This window comes from Nerophis ophidion, linkage group LG01, assembly GCF_033978795.1.
Source record: "Nerophis ophidion isolate RoL-2023_Sa linkage group LG01, RoL_Noph_v1.0, whole genome shotgun sequence".
NCBI classification, from domain to species: domain Eukaryota; kingdom Metazoa; phylum Chordata; class Actinopteri; order Syngnathiformes; family Syngnathidae; genus Nerophis; species Nerophis ophidion.
Window position 1 is genome coordinate 20,344,101 of NC_084611.1, and position 17,063 is coordinate 20,361,163.

Below are 17,063 nucleotides of genomic sequence, written 5' to 3' on the forward strand. Positions count from 1 at the left end.
TTAAATTAAAGTGTTGCGCAACCACCCAAACACACACACCTGTGTTCCATCTAGAGCAGTGGTCCCCAACCTTTTTGTATCTGCGGACCGGTCAATAATTTGTCCTGCGGCCCGGGGGGTGAGTCCTTTTTTTCTTCTTCTTCTTTGTCATAAAAAGGGGACGTTTTTGTCATGAAAAAGGGGGTTGTTTGTGGTTTTTGCACTACTTGTAAGTGTATATTGTGATTTTTATGTTGATTTAGTAAAAAAAAAAAATAAATAAATAAATAAAAAAATGTTTTGTTACTTTTTTTTTTTTATAAAAAATTCTTCTGCAGCCCGGTGGTACCAATCGAGCCCGGTGGTTGGGGACCACTGATCTAGAGCACGTAGTAAAAAAACAAAAACTTAGAAAAGCATCCACAAAGTGGCTAAAGCATATTAGCACCGCAAAGCACTTTGCTGGACTAAATTGTTGCCTATAAATCGGCTGGATGATCATAAGAAAGTAAAAAGTAATTACCTGAGTAATCGAGGGCAAAACAACACACCTGCACAGCCCGATAGTTAACCGAACAGGTTGGCTGTATGGGGAAATAGCAGCGGTTAGCGCCTAAAAACAGATACAAACGTAATATTGGCGACATGGCACATGATTGTGATTTTGGAATTCCGTTGATTATGCCATGGTAAAGACTCACCTAATTATGATGTTTGCAAAGTGTGAGAATGAGAAGATTTTGCAAGTTTATCTCCAGTGCATCTCACAGCAAGTAGCCAAAGCAGACAGGAGGGACTAGTGAAGTGCGCAGTGAGCGCCATTTAGTAACCCTTCAAAATAAAACTCTTTGCACTGTATGCATGTGTTTAATGAGAATTTTAAATATGGGTTACATTGGGTTCTGACATTGATTTGACCATTGATATTTTGTAACTTCCCAACTAACAACATCAATGCAACGTGTAACATCAATGTTGTCTCAATTTAACGGATACAACTATTTTGAAGTCCGTTTTAAAGGCCTACTGAAACCCACTACTACCGACCACGCAGTCTGATAGTTTATATATCAATGATGAAATATTAACGTTGCAACACATGCCAATACGGCCCTTTTAGTTTACTAAATTGCAATTTTAAATTTCACGCGAAGTATACTGTTGAAAACGTCGGTATGATGACGCGTGCGGGTGACGTCACGGATTGTAGCGGACCTTTTTTTCCAGCCCGATCCCAGCTATAAGTCGTCTGCTTTAATCGCATAATTACACAGTATTCTGGACATCTGTGCTGCAGAATCTTTTGCAATTTGTTCAATTAATAATGAAGACGTCAAAGAAGAAATATGTAGGTGGTAAGCGGTGTATTGCAGCTGCCTTTAGCAACACAAACACAGCCGGTGTTTCCTTGTTTACATTCCTGAAGGTGAAGCTTTAATATGGAACAGAGCGGTCAAGCGAAAATGGTTCCCGGCCACAAGTCAACCGGCAGGTTTCGATGAGAAAATTGCAGTAATAAGTCGGCTCTTACCATAGACATGAGCGGAGCTTGCGCCGTTCCTCGTGCACCTGTCAAAGAGGCAGCTGCGTGGCTTCCCTCAGAGACACTGGCGGTCACCACACCCGTGGCCACACCCTCCGACTTTCAGGTACCATATAATCTCACTACAACACTAGTAACACAATAAGCAGATAAGCGATTTTCCAGAATTATCCTAGTAAATGTGTCTAATAACATCTGAATTGCTCCCACTGTCTTCGTCTTTTTTTTTCTAGTCCTTCACTTTCACTATCCTCATCCACTAATCTTTCATCCTCGCTCAAATTAATGGAGAAATTGTCGCTTTCTCAATCCGAATCGCCCTCGCTGCTGGTGGCCATGATTGTAAACAATGTTCAAATTGTCTGCTACTTCCGGTAAAGGCAAGGCTTTTTTATTAGCGACCAAAAGTTGCAAACTTTATCGTCGATATTCTCTACTAAATTTTTTCAGCAAAAACATGGCAATATGGCGAAATGATCAAGTATGACACATAGAATTGACCTGCTCCCCCCGTTCAAATAAGAAAATCTAATTTCAGTAGGCCTTTAAAGGGGAACATTATCACAATTTCAAAAGGGTTAAAAACAATAAAAATCAGTTCCCAGTGGCTTGTTTTATTTTTTGATGTTTTTTTCAAAATCTTTCATCCCCCAGAATATTCCTAGAAAAAGCTTTAAAGTGCTTGATTTTCGCTATTTGCGATGCGACTGTCCATTTCCCTGTGACGTCATACAGAGCTGCCAATACAAACAAACAATGGCGAATAGCACAGCAAGATATAGCGACATTAGCTCGGATTCAGACTCGGATTCCAGCGGCTTAAGCGATTCAACAGATTACGCATGTATTGAAACAGATGGTCGGAGTATGGAGGCAGATAGCGAAAACGAAATTGAAGAAGAAACTGAAGCTACTGAGCGAATAGCTATTGACGCTATTCGGCCATAGCATGGGTGTACCTAATGAAGTGGCCCATAGCATGGCTGCCTTATTAGCATCGCCGGTAAAATGTGCGGACCAAATGATCAGGACTTTCGCATCTTGTGAAACTGGAGCAACTTAAATCCGTCGATTGGTAAGTGTTTGTTTCGCATTAAATGTGGGCATTTAGTTTCAAATGAAGTGAATTGAATTATATTTGTATAGCGCTTTTTCTCAAGTGACTCAAAGCGCTTTACATAGTGAAACCCAATATCTAATTTTTACATTTAAACCAGTGTGGGTGGCACCGGGAGCAGGTGGGTACAGTGTCTTGACCAAGGACACAACGGCAGTGACTAGGATGGCGGAAGCGGGGATCGAACCTGCAACCCTCAAGTTGCTGGCACAGCCGCTCTACTAACCGAGCTATACCGCCCCATACAGCTAGCGTAAATAGCATGTTAGCATTGATTGGCGTAGCATGTTAGCATCAATTAGCTGGCAGTCATGCTGCGACCAAATATGTCAGATTAGCACATAAGTCAACAACATCAACAAAACTCACCTTTGTGATTTTGTTGACTTTATCGTTGCAAATGCATCTGCAGGTTATCCATACATCTCTATGCCATGTCTTAGCATCGCCGGTAAAATGTGCAGACACTCCGGCACATTCAATGGGGGTCTAGCGGCAGATTTCTTGCCAGTGGTGCAACTTGAATCCCCCCCTGTTGGTGTTGTTACACCCTCCGACAACACACCGACGAGGCATGATGTCTCCAAAGTTCCAAAAAATAGTCGAATAAACGGAAAACAACAGAGCCGAGACCCGGTGTTTGTAATGTGAAAATGAAAATGGCGGGTGTATTTCCTCGGTGACGTCACATTCTGACGTCATCGCTACAAGACCGATAAGCAGAAAGGCGTTTAATTCGCCAAAATTCACCCATTTAGTGTTCGGAAATCGGTTAAAAAAATACATGGTCTTTTTTCTGCAACATCAAGGTATATATTGACGCTTGCATAGGTTTGGTGATAATGTTCCCCTTTAAAGGGCTTGTACGTATGATCAACATTGTATCAATGTCTTGTCCCTGCTGGGTTTTTCTACTCCAATATTTCACTGGTCTGGAATATTTTCTGCAGAGTGTAGAATCTTGCACAGGCAGAGTCCGAGTGCGGTCTCCTGTCACCTTGGCCATCACTAATGGAGGACCCTGTAACACTCTGCCCTTCATAGCAAGGGTGCTGTTAGCACACATGTCAAGCCCGGATGCAACAAGAAGGACAGTCTTGCAGAAGTAAAGAAGGAGAGCCGGGCCCGGCAGTTCATTTACATACGCCTGTGATCCTAATATATACAGGTGGCCAACCTCTGAGGTCGGAGTTCAAACCCGTTGCTGCGGCAACTATCCTGGTTCTTCCCATCACTAGCTCATTAAAGAGCTGCAGACACCGCAATGGTCCTCGTCGTGCTGCAGCCGTGTCTTTAGGCGACCCCGCCGAGTAATGAGGACCTCGACTGTGATACACAACCTTGTGCACGCGTCCACACCAGGATTCATCCCAAAAAAAAAAAGGTGGCATCCGTGAATGCTTACAAAATCGGTAACAAGACCGGGCCCACTAAAACGTACTCCATAACAAACAATAGTCTCCAACCAAGTGAACAACCACAGTTCAAAAAGTAAATATTGTGCACCTCGTTGTTGCATCAATTAGCATGTTTTGTGCGGATGAGCGTTTCCTCTGGTGGGCTGGGGTGAAAATAAGGAGATGGAAATGAGGTCCAGCGCTCTAATCCAGCCAGGGTGCAGGTTTTACAGTAATCCCCCCAAGAGCTGCTTGGCCTGGGGCGTGCAGAGGGGTAATCCAGCCTCCTGGGACTTCATTCAGTCGCCTGCACACGCACACACACACACACACACACACACACACACACACACACATACACACACACACACACACGTACATAAACTGCACAAAGATTCAGCTGAAAAGGCAAAGTCACCTGTTCAAATAACAATGTTTAATATATCAGGTATGTGTACGGAATTTGGCATTTTCTTAGGTACTCACTGAATTTTGTCCATACTACCGAGTCCTGGTCCAGACAAAATCCAAACGCTACCATATTTTGACACTTTTCTTCCACGTGGCGTCAAATCCGTATTCGTATATGGACTGCATCTTAAACTGTAAATGTTGTAATTTTCCATGCCAACAGAGCAACAAAAGACCATTTTTTAAAATGCGTTAGCTCAATGCTAATTTACCGTAGATATGCTATATATGCAACTGATTAGCAGTAGCAATTTTACATGGCGACTTGTCCAGGGTGTACAAAGCCTTCCGCCCGATTGTAGCTGAGGTAGGCACCGGCGCCCCCCACGACCCCAAAGGGACAAGCTGTATAAAATGGATGGATGGATGGATTTCAACACCTCCAAATTTGGTAATGGAAACTACATTTAAGATTTTAGCTGTTGCTGAGATAATGTTAATACATTAAATATGTATTATCAGTCAACAAAACAATAAATAGATAGTTTGTAGTGCAGAGAGTGTCGTAATATTTTTGTAAAACGACTTGTTGTGGCTCATGTTGGCCACAGAGGGGCGCTCGTCTTTAATTTGTTTGCTTTTAGGTACTCACTGAATTTTGTTCATACTACCGAGTACTGGTCCACACAAAATCCAAACGCTACCACATTTTGATACCTTTCTTCCACGTGGCGTCAAATCGGTATTCGTATACGGACTGCATCTGAAACTGTAAATGTTGTAATTTTCCATGCCAACAGAGCAACAAAAGACCATTTTTTAAAATGCGTTAGCTCAATGCTAATTTACTGTAGATATGCTATATATGCAACTGATTAGCAGTAGCAATTTTACATGGCGACTTGTCCAGGGTGTACAAAGCCTTCCGCCCGATTGTAGCTGAGGTAGGCACCGGCGCCCCCCACGACCCCAAAGGGACAAGCTGTATAAAATGGATGGATGGATGGATTTCAACACCTCCAAATTTGGTAATGGAAACTACATTTAAGATTTTAGCTGTTGCTGAGAGAGTGTTAATACATTAAATATGTATTATCAGTCAACAAAACAATAAATAGATAGTTTGTAGTGCAGAGGGTGTCGTAATATTTTTGTAAAAAGACTTGTTGTGGCTCATGTTGGCCACAGAGGGGCGCTCGTCTTTAATTTGTTTGCTTGTAGTCCACGAAGAGACAGTGTTTTACTGGCCCGCTAAGCAGCGAAAGAGGCTAAAGACTGAAGTAATTTTACGCAGCCTTTAAGCTGTTTTCTTTATAAATTTGTGATTTCTGGTATTGATAAACAGGATAAAAAGGTGGAGCAAATATTGTCATTTGCGTCTATATCAGGGGTGTCAAACTCAAATACAGAGTGGGCCAAAATTTAAAACTGAACAAAGCCGCGGGCCAAAGTTGAACAAATTAAACTTTAATAGGGACGCAAATGAGTTTTGCATTGAATATTGAACAAGAAAGGCTTATATAACTTTATAGTGAGATGCAAAATCCAGTTTAAAATAATAATAATAAAAAAATATCAATGGCAAATCAAAAACAATTTTAATAAAAATGAAATGCCTCTTTTCTGTTTGCAGCGTTCTGAGGTAAACGTCAAAATGTTTTTTTTCCCACAGGCTAATAATACATTTGAAAATGAAATAATAATAATAAATGAATCAAACACTGAAGCCTTGAAGTAGCAAGAGAATGTGCATGGATAAAAAGTTAATTACTGCTCAGTTTGCTACACTAATTTGCTATAACACATAACTCAATAGTGCAAAATCAACTTTCAAAAAACACACCAAAAAATCATCAATGGTATATTACATACAATTTGTTCTCCCAAAACGTGTTTGTCATTCTTGTTTGGTGTGGGTGCACACTGTGGCGCATATTTGTAACAGTGTTAAAGTTGTTTTTATACGGCCACCCTCAGTGTGACCTGTATGGCTGTAGACCAAGTATGCTTTGCATTCACTTGTGTGTGTGTAAAAGCCGAAAATATTAATGTGACTGGGTTCGGCACGCTGTTTGTACGGAGGAAAAGCAGACGTGATGACAGGTTGTAGGGAACGTTAAAGGGAGTGCCTTAAAGGCACGCCCCTAATATTGTTGTCCGGATGGAATTTGGCAGAAATTCGGGAGAATGGTTGATTTTCGGGAGGGACACTGAACTTTGGGAGTCTCCCGGGAAAATTGGGAGGATTGGCAAGTAGGACTGTTAGCGGTGAATGCGGTGTTACGGCGGCACCGTCGCTGTATGATATAGGTGGGTCAGCTCTAATGTTAAATTGATATTGCCTCAAGGGGCCAAGTAAAATTACACGGCGGGCCAGAGTTTGACACCCATGGTCTATATCGTCAATATCTAATGTATATTGTTCACTTTATCTTTAAGTTCTCACGGCGTGGATGGTGTATAACGGGATAAAGTAAGTGTCAATAAACGTCCAACACTTACAGTACAAACACTTTGTAGGGCTCAACAAAAGACAATTTTGCCACATTTATTGGCAAAAGTTACTTCCTGACCACGGCAACACAAACAGGATGAACTGAACTGAATGCATACATGTGTTACAAGTTAAATTATACCACAATTTTCACTTTAAGGATGAGTGAAGAATGCACTACCCACCTGATAACACCTGATAAGTCCAAAAGAGAAAGAAATGATAAGACCTGATGAGTCCAAAAGAGAAAGAAAAGATACATTATTATCTTTAAAGTAGACTTTATAGTAATTGTGTTTCATTAAACCATCACAATCCGCAAAAATATGTGAAAATACCGTCTCAAACATCACAAAATGCCAGAAATTCAGTCGGCCATTTTGAATATTCCGTTTCAAATTTCTTGGGTAATTTCCACAGATTTAATGTCACTGCAGTAACGCTTCTGCACTCTGACCATATTATTTGATCCGCCAAACTGGAAATATGCACACATCGAAAGGAGATGTGCAGTTTGTCATTCACAATCCTAATGTATGTCTTGTCTTGTTTTATTCCGTCTTGTGATTTTCATATTTTATTTTGAAAAGCAACTCCTCTTATTTCAGATCACGGGCCCTTCCTTTTGTGTCACCAGTCTGACGTCATCCCTGACCCTTGATTGTTTCCACCTGTTTCCCATTACCATCATGCTCTATTTAAGCTCATGCCTCCCCTTGTCCTGTGCCAGATCGTCTCGAGCTTTCGTGTCAATCTAGCGTCCATGTCCATGCCTTGCCTCTTCCCACGTTTACTTCCTTGGAAGAAGAATTCTCTTGCTGTAATTTTGAATTGTACTTTTTCCCTCCTTTGAGCAACCTTCGTTATTGTAGCCTTCGTCCAACCTATTTGGTGAGTTTTTGTAATTTTTCAAAATTCCTTTTCCTCCTCTAAGATCGAGTGAGGGCAAGGAAAAACTCACCCCAGTGGGACGTCGACCATGATGACTATGGGAAACCTTGGAGAGGACCACATATGTGGGCAAGCCCTCTAGGGGAACTGAAAGCAATGGATGTCGAGCGGATCTAACATGATATTGAGAAAGTCCAATCCATAGTGGATCTAACGTAACCGTGAGAATCAAGTCCAAAGTGGATCCAATATAGTAGCGAGAGTCCCATCCAAAGTGGAGCGAGCAGGAAACCATCCCAAGCGGAGTCGGATCAGCAGCGCAGAGATGTACCCAACCGATACACAGGCGAGCGGTCCTTCCTGGGTCCCGATTTTGGACAGCCAGTACTTCATCCATGGCCACCAGACCGGACCCCCTCCTCAAGGGATGGGGGGACATTGGAGAAAAAGAAAAGAAACGACAGATCAACTGGTCTAAAAAGAGGGTCTATTTAAAGCCTAGAGCAGGGGTGCCCATTACGTTGATCGCGAGCTACCAGTCGACCGCGGGGGGTGTGTCAGTCGATCTCCAGCCAGGCTTTTAAAAAAAATAGACCTAAAAGTTAGTGATCATCAATCTTCACCAAGACGTCACTTAAATGACACTCACGGTACCGGAGGGTCTTGTGAGATGACGCTGGCTGCTGCAAGATCAATATTATGAAAATATGACCAAGAGGAAGGCGAGAAACACTTTTTATTTCAACAGACTCTCGCGCCGTACCTTCCGTCAAAACTCTAAAGGCCGACTGCACATTTCCTATCTTCACAATAAAAGCCCTGCTTCATGCTGCCTGCGCTAACTAAATACAGAGTCTCGGAAAACTGGCGTGCACAAGCGATCCCTCAGAAAGCTGGCGTGCACATCACTTGTGCACGCCAGCATTCCGAGACTCTTATTTTGTTAGCGCAGGCAGCATGAAGCAGGGCTTTTATTGTGAAGATAGGAAATGTGCAGTCGGCCTTTAGAGTTTTGACGGAAGGGACGGCGCGAAAGTCTGTTGAAATAAAACGTTTTTCTCGCCTTCCTCTGTCATTTTTTCATAATAATGAACTGGCAGCAGCCAGCGTCATCTCACAAGACCCTCGGGTGCCGTGAATGTCAATCAAGCAAGCTACGGAATTTGCCGCCAATGTTTTTCTTGTAAAGTGTATGGAAGCTGGATGAATTAGATGCCAAAAACCAACCACTTTCATGTGGTATTGTACAGAAAGGACAACTTTTTTTCTCCTCCATTTGAAAATGGGCTAGAGTATATAAATGAGTTTTAAGATGAGACTTAAATGCTTCTACTGAGGTAGCATCTCAAACTGTTACCGGGAGGGCATTCCAGAGTACTGGAGCCCGAACGGAAAACGCTCTATAGCCCGCAGACTTTTTTTGAGCTTCGGGAATCACTAATAAGCCGGAGTCCTTTGAACGCAGATTTCTCGCTGGGACATATGGTACAATACAATCGGCAAGATAGGCTGGAGCTAGACCCTTTAGTATTTTATACGTAAGTAGTAAAACCTTAAAGTCACATCTTAAGTGCACAGGAAGCCAGTGCAGGTGAGCCAGTACAGGCGTAATGTGATCAAACTTTCTTGTTCTTGTCAAAAGTCTAGAGTCTTGTTTTCCAGTCTACTGTTACTTTAAGGAGTCTGATCATCCAGGACTTGCTGCTGTATGCTCAAACAACCACCGGGTACCATCTTTGAGCCACACATAAGATTCTCACTCTATTTGCACACAACACTAGCAAAAAATTAAATACAAACAATTGGACAGCACAGATGTCATCATCAATTGTATTATTGAACAAATAACATTATTTACCTTACCAATACAAATATAATTACTAACCATTTATTTCAGTATCGAATGCTCGTTACCGTATCGGTTCAAAAGTGAAAGGTACCCATCCTAATAGATTTAAAAGTAAGAATATAGTTTAGGGTTAGGAGGAATAAAGGTAGGAATATATGTCATGCTGATGGATTGGCAGGTATTTTCTTATTCTTTCATCTTTGTTTGAGGATCTGTTGAAAGTATGAAGGAAATACACCATTTATTCATAACAAGAAATGTGTTCCAGACAGCAAAAGACAGCTTCATCTTGAGTATTTGATGGTCTGCTATCCTGTTCAGTGTCAGGGGTGGGCTGGAGCCTATCCCAGTTGACATTGGCTAGTGGGCACGATCATCTTGGACACATCTCCAATTAACAAGACATGAAGGTTTTTTGACCGTGGGAGGGAACTGGAATACTCAGAAAGAACCGACCAGCAGATTTTTTTTTTCAGTGATGGGAAACAGCCCAAAAAAAATTAAAACATTTCAAACTGTCCTCCTTCTTGATTTAAAAAACTGACAAACGTTGGTCCACCTAGTTATTTTGTTATTAAAAAGTGTCCTCTAACAGTGGAATACGGTGTATATGGTTGATTGCTTTTGTCGACTTAAAATCAAGAGTCATTTCTAAAAACTAGTTGTTAACTTACTCATTTGCGAAAAACTGAAGTACATACAGTGGGGCAATAAAGTATTTAGTCAGCCACCGATTGTGCAAGTTCTCCCACTTAAAAGGATGACAGAGGTCTGTAATTTTCATCATAGGTACACTTCAACTGTGAGAGACAGAATGTGAAAAAAAAATCCAGGAATTCACATTGAAGGAATTTTAAAGAATTTATTTGTAAATTATGGTGGAAAATAAGTATTTGGTCAACCATTCAAAGCTCTCACTGATGGAAGGAGGTTTTGGCTCAAAATTTCACGATACATGGCCCCATTCATTCTTTCCTTAACACGGATCAATCGTCCTGTCCCCTTAGCAGAAAAACAGCCCCAAAGCATGATGTTTCCAGCCCCATGCTTCACAGTAGGTGTGGTGTTCTTGGGATGCAACTCAGTATTCTTCTTCCTCCAAACACGATGAGTTGAGTTTATACCAAAAAGTTCTATTTTGGTTTCATCAGACCACATGACATTCTCCCAATCTTCTGCTGTATCATCCATGGGAGAATGTCATGTGGTCAGATGAAACCAAAATATAACTTTTTGGTATAAACTCAACTCGTCGTGTTTGAAATAACTTTTTTTTTGGTCTGAAAGTCCAATTTGGAGTTTTTGAGCTTCAATATACAATCCTCTATTTCGGCACATTTATTCATTCAGAAGAGAATTTCATTTCATTTTTACATCCGACTTGTTGCTAAAAAACCTAAGAGAAAAAAAAAAACCTCTGGTTTTCTGTCTGAAAAGAAACGATACCGAGATGCACTTGCTAGCTCACGTACACCCCCACTTCATGGTGGCTAACAGTGTGGTGAGTCGTAGTAAGAGTCATAGGGCCTCCTATTATAGTTTGATATTCCATCCATCCATCCATCTTCCTCCGCTTACCAAAAGTGAGGTCGCGGGGGCAGCAGCCTAAGTAGCTCTTTCCATGGGATCACGAGGCGTCCCCAAGGCCAGCTGGGAGACATAATTTCTACCGTGTCCTGGGTCTTCTCCGGTCGGACGGGGGCATTCGGATCCGTTCGAATAGCAAATTTATATACATTGCACATACTGTAGATTATAAACTGTGGAACAGGAGTGTCCGAACCTTTTGATATTGGCCTAAAAAAATGTGTCCAGAGTCCGAAAGACTACTGCATGTAAAGTAACTATAGAATCTGAATTCCCCTGAAGAGCAGTAAAACCTGCGACACAGTAGGGATGAAATAACCTCTGCGTTTTTTCCTGACCAAATGTATATTTTGCTCTAATCCGGTATTCAGCACTGTATAACGGATCAACCACAGAAACCTTGACTATATATATATATATATATATATATATATATATATATATATATATATATATATATATATATATATATATATATATATATATATATATATATACAAACCCTGTTTCCATTTGAGTTGGAAAATTGTGTTAGATGTAAATATAAACGGAATACAATGAGTTGCAAATAATTTTCAACCCATATTCAGTTGAGTTGAATATGCTACAAAGACAACATATTTGATGATGAAACTGATAAACATTTTTTTGTTTGTAAATAATCATTAACTTTAGAATTTGATGCCAGCAACACGTGACAAAGAAGTTGGGAAAGGTGGCCATAAATGCTGATAAAGTTGAGGAATGCTCATCAAACACTTATTTGGAACATCCCACACGTGTGCAGGCTAATTGGGAACAGGTGGGTGCCATGATTGGGTATAAAAACAGCTTCTATGAAATGCTAAGTAATTCACAAACAAGGATGGGGCGAGGGTCACCAATTTGTAAGCAAATTGTTGAACAGTTTTAGAACAGCATTTCTTAACGAGCTATTGGAAGGAATTTAGGGATTTTACCATCTACGGTTCGTAAAATCATCAAAAGGTTCATTTAATCGGGAGAAATCACTGCACGTAAGCGATGATATTATGGACCTTTGATCCCTCAGGCGGTAATGCATCAAAAACCGACATCAGTGTGTAATGGATATCACCACATATGCTCAGGAACACTTCAGAAAACTACTGTCAGTAAATACAGTTGGTCGCTACATCTGTAAGTGCGAGTTAAAACTCTACGATGCAAAGCGAAAACCATTTATCAAAGACACAAAGGAATGCCGTCTAAGATGGACTGACGCAAAATGGAAAAGTGTTCTGTGGTCTGACGAGTCCACATTTCAAATTATATTTGGAAACTGTGGACGTGGTGTCCTCCGGAACACAGACGAAAATAACCATCCGGATTGTTATAGGCGCAAAGTTCAAAAGCCAGCATCTGTGATGGTATGGGGATGTATTAGTGCCCAAGGCATGGGTAACTTACACATCTGTGAAGGCACCATTAATGCTGAATGGTCCATACAGGTTTTGGAGCAACATATGTTGTCATCCAAGTAACGTTATCATGGACACCCCTGCTTTTTTCTTCAAAACAATGCCAAGCCACGTGTTAGAACAGTGTGGCTTCTTAGTAAAAGAGTGCGGGTACTTTCCTGGCCCGCCTGCAGTCCAGACCTGTCTCCCATTGAAAATGTGTGGCTGATTATGAAGCAGTAAAATACGACAACAAGACCCCGGACTGTTGAACAACTTAAGCTGTACATCAAGCAAGAATGGTAAGAAATTCCACTTTCAAAGCTTCAACAAATAGTGTCCTCAGTTCCCAAACGTTTATTGAGTGTTGTTAGAAGAAAATGTGTTGTAACACAATGTTGAACGTGCCCTTTCCCAATTACTTTGTCACGTGTTGCAGCCATGAAATTCTAAATTAATTCATATTTGCAAAAAAAATAAAGTTTATGAGTTTGAACATCAAATATCTTGTCTTTGCAGTTCATTCAACTGAATATGGGTTGAAAAGGATTTGCAAATCATTGCATTCCGTTTGTATTTACATCTAACACAATTTCCCAACTCATATGGAAACAGGGTTTATATATATATATATATATATATATATATATATATATATATATATATAAAAAAGCTCCAGTTTCAAATAATTTCAATTTTCTGTTATTTACTTAGTGCTTCAGGCTTTAAAAAGTTTAACAAACAAACATTTTTCTCAACTTCTCCCTGTTAAGTGGCAGTTGCAGCTGACTTCTTTAAGAGAAGTGTTGCGTTTTGGACGCATTTTGAATGCGCGAGGTTTCACCCTCAGATGCTACAGGACTTGGACCAGACCGGATTGAAGGTAGGAGCTTGTTTTAATATACAAAAATGATAAAATTGTTGCGATCCGCTGCTCGGATCTGTACATATTCTGGTTTATTGTTCCATTTTTGTATCACCCTGTTGTTTCCCGTCTTTATTTCCTGTTTAGTCTGTCACCATGGTAGCTCATTAATTCACCTGTTTTCTTCTAATCACCTCTCTTATTTAAACTCGCCCCTTTTCGTTATTCATTCTCGGATCCTAATTTGCCTACGTGCAACCGTGACAACTCTCATCCTTCTACTGTGTGTATTTTCTCGCTAGCTCTCATGCTATGCCACTTGTTTATTCCAGTTTTCATACTGATGATTTGTTTTCTCGTTTGTGCTCTCGTGCCAAGTTTTAGTTTCCTAGTGTTTTATCCTTGCTTTCACGCTAGCGTCTTTTGTTTGCTTTCTCTTTACACCAGTGTTTTTGTTCCTAGACTTTTTATTATTTAATAAATCCATTTATAGCTTACCTTGTTGTGTTCATCGCTTCGACGCATCCCTGGAAGAACCATTACAATGCCACACAAGCCTCACAAAAATAACACTTGACAAAAGGTAAAGAAACGTCGTGCCTACGCACGGGAAGCTAAATGCTAATTTTAGCAAGAGTCGAGTTCAGAGTGTCCAATAGGGAACGACGTGCAGAGCGCACGCGAAGCTAAGGCGAGACTTAGCAGAGTAAATACAAAGTACAATAACCAACGCAACTGTTGCATAGAGCAAACAAAACATGCAGACAGAACTCAGGTAGCAGGCCGGTTTAAATACTAAAACAATAATCACAAATAGGTGTGCGTCAGGAGCTAGTGCAGGAGGAGCAAATTAAGTCACCATGGTGACAAATAAAAACAAGGAAAAGTGCTCAAACAAAGAGATCCGAAGAGACCAGAAATAATCAAAATACAAAAAGGGATTCAAACATAGACTAGAGATGTGATCCGGGAACGGATCACAACAAGAAGCTTAAAGAAGCCTGTAGCTTGTACAGTAGACGCCGACGTGCAACAGATCACATTTTTTGTCCGACAGGCCGCGGATGAGTGAGCGTGTGAACAGATTAGTCAGGCCGCCGAGTGATTTGTTGCAACTCCGTGTTGTGTGTGTCTGTTCAAGGCCCGCCGAGAGGTTGTGTGACCGCACAGACGTGTGTCGGACAGTGTGGCTCGCTCTTGGCCCGTCTCTCACACTCCCCTGAGCTTCATGAATAATGCAGCAGGCCAGAGACACCGACACGCATGACAATGTGTGTACAGTTTATTTTCTGCATGCTATTCACAAAATTATACAGTGAGGAAAATAACGATTTCTACTTCTGATGATAGACAAACATGGACATCCCTCGCCACCATGGGGCTCCCCCTGTTGGCAAGTAACATTTTTCCCCATGACGATCAGTAGACTAAGCAAATTCTATACCAGGGCCACGCCAATGTCTTCAAATTGGCCGGCCAGGCGTCATATAAGGAATATATGCTTTCATTTATAAAAGTCTAACAATTATGACTTCAGTTTTTCAAGTCAATTACCTTCACTTAAGCTCCTAGCTGGATCACTCGTAGCTTTTACTCATATTATATAATGCAAACAACCTTCCCTAGTCATGGTGTAAAACCAGTTTTTACTTAAATGACCTAATGCAAACAACCTTCCCTAGTCATGGTGCAAACCAAACAATCAAATAAATTTCCAACTAACACAAAATGTCAACAAACAAGGTCACTGAACTGTATGGCTATTCTAAAAAAAGTCCATTCACCATTAACAATTCGAAATTTCACCCATTTATATCCATTGCAAAACTTGACAGGAAAAACGCAAAACACTCTCTGCACGTATCCATGTTTGGCACCTTTTAGCTGCTTGATATTTCTGATTGATTACAACATTTTAAAGAGGTTGTCACGAAAAGTAAACAAGGTAGAAGTCCAAGTTTGACGTTCTCTTAATATCCAATTATATTGATTATATACCCATTATATTAGTATAATATATTCACATATGTATGTATAGGCTATGTATGTATATATATACATACGTATACAGTGGGGCAAAAAAGTATTTAGTCAGCCACCAATTGTGCAAGTTCTCCCACTTAAAATGATGATATGTATATATATGTATATTAGAGATGCGCGGTTTGCGGTCTCATCCGCGGAGTCCGCGGATAAACCGCGGGTCATATGATATAATGCAAACAACCTTCCCTAGTCATGGTGTAAAACCAGTTTTTACTTATATGACCTAAAGCAAACAACCTTTCCTAGTCATGGTGCAAACCAAACAATCAAAAAAAAATCCAACTAACACAAAATGTCAACAAACAAGGTCACTGAACTTTGTGGATATTCAAAAAAACCTCCATTCACCATGAACAATACACAATTTCACCCATTTAAATCCATTGCAAAACCTGATAGGAAAAAAACAAAACACTCTCTGCACGTATCCATGTTTGGCACCTTTTAGCTGCTTGATATTTCTGATTGATTACAACATTTTAAGGAGGTTGTCACGAAAAGTAAACAAGGCAGAAGTCCAAGTTTGACGTTCTCTTAATATCCAATTATATTGATTATATACCCATTATATTAGTATAATATGTACACATATGTATGTATAGGCTATGTATGTATATATATGTATACAGTGGGGCAAAAAAGTATTTAGTCAGCCACCAATTGTGCAGGTTCTCCCACTTAAAATGATTATATATATATATATATATATATATATATATATATATATATATATATATATATATTAGAGATGCGCGGTTTGCGGCCTCATCCACGGAGTCCGCGGATAAACCGCGGGTCATATGATTATATATATATATATATATAGAGTCCGCGGATAAACCGCGGGTCGGGCAGGTGACATGACGAAAAAATAGATTTTAATTAGATTCGGGCGGGTGGCGGTTGAATCATCCGGGATTATTTAATATACATGGTTTTGGGATCGGTATCCTTTGGCATTCAAAGAGCCATTTAAGACTTGTGTCACAAAGCGAAGAAGACAATAGGAGACGCTAATATTCTCTAGAATGACTGCCGGCAGTCACCCAGGTAATAAGTATTAGGGCGTGCTAGGAAGCCATTGGCTTTGTCGCCTTCTACAGCATGTACGATCTGCTTGTCACTCAAGCATCATGGTGTGTGTGGCTTCCGCGGCAACACGCACACGACTGCAAGGCATACTGGGTGACACAGAGTACTCTAATGGTTGTGATATAAACAATTTTAACACTATTATGCGCCACGCTGTGAAGCCACACCAAACAAGATTGACAAACACATTTCGGGAGAAGACCCTCACAGTAACACAACATAAACGCAACACAACAAATACCCAGAATCCTTTGTATCCATGACAATTACTGACTATTTTATACACCCCGCTGATGTATTTCAGCAGGCGGGTGGCGGGCGGTTACGTTTCTGATAAAATGTTGGTTCGGGTGGACGGCGGGTGGATGACGACT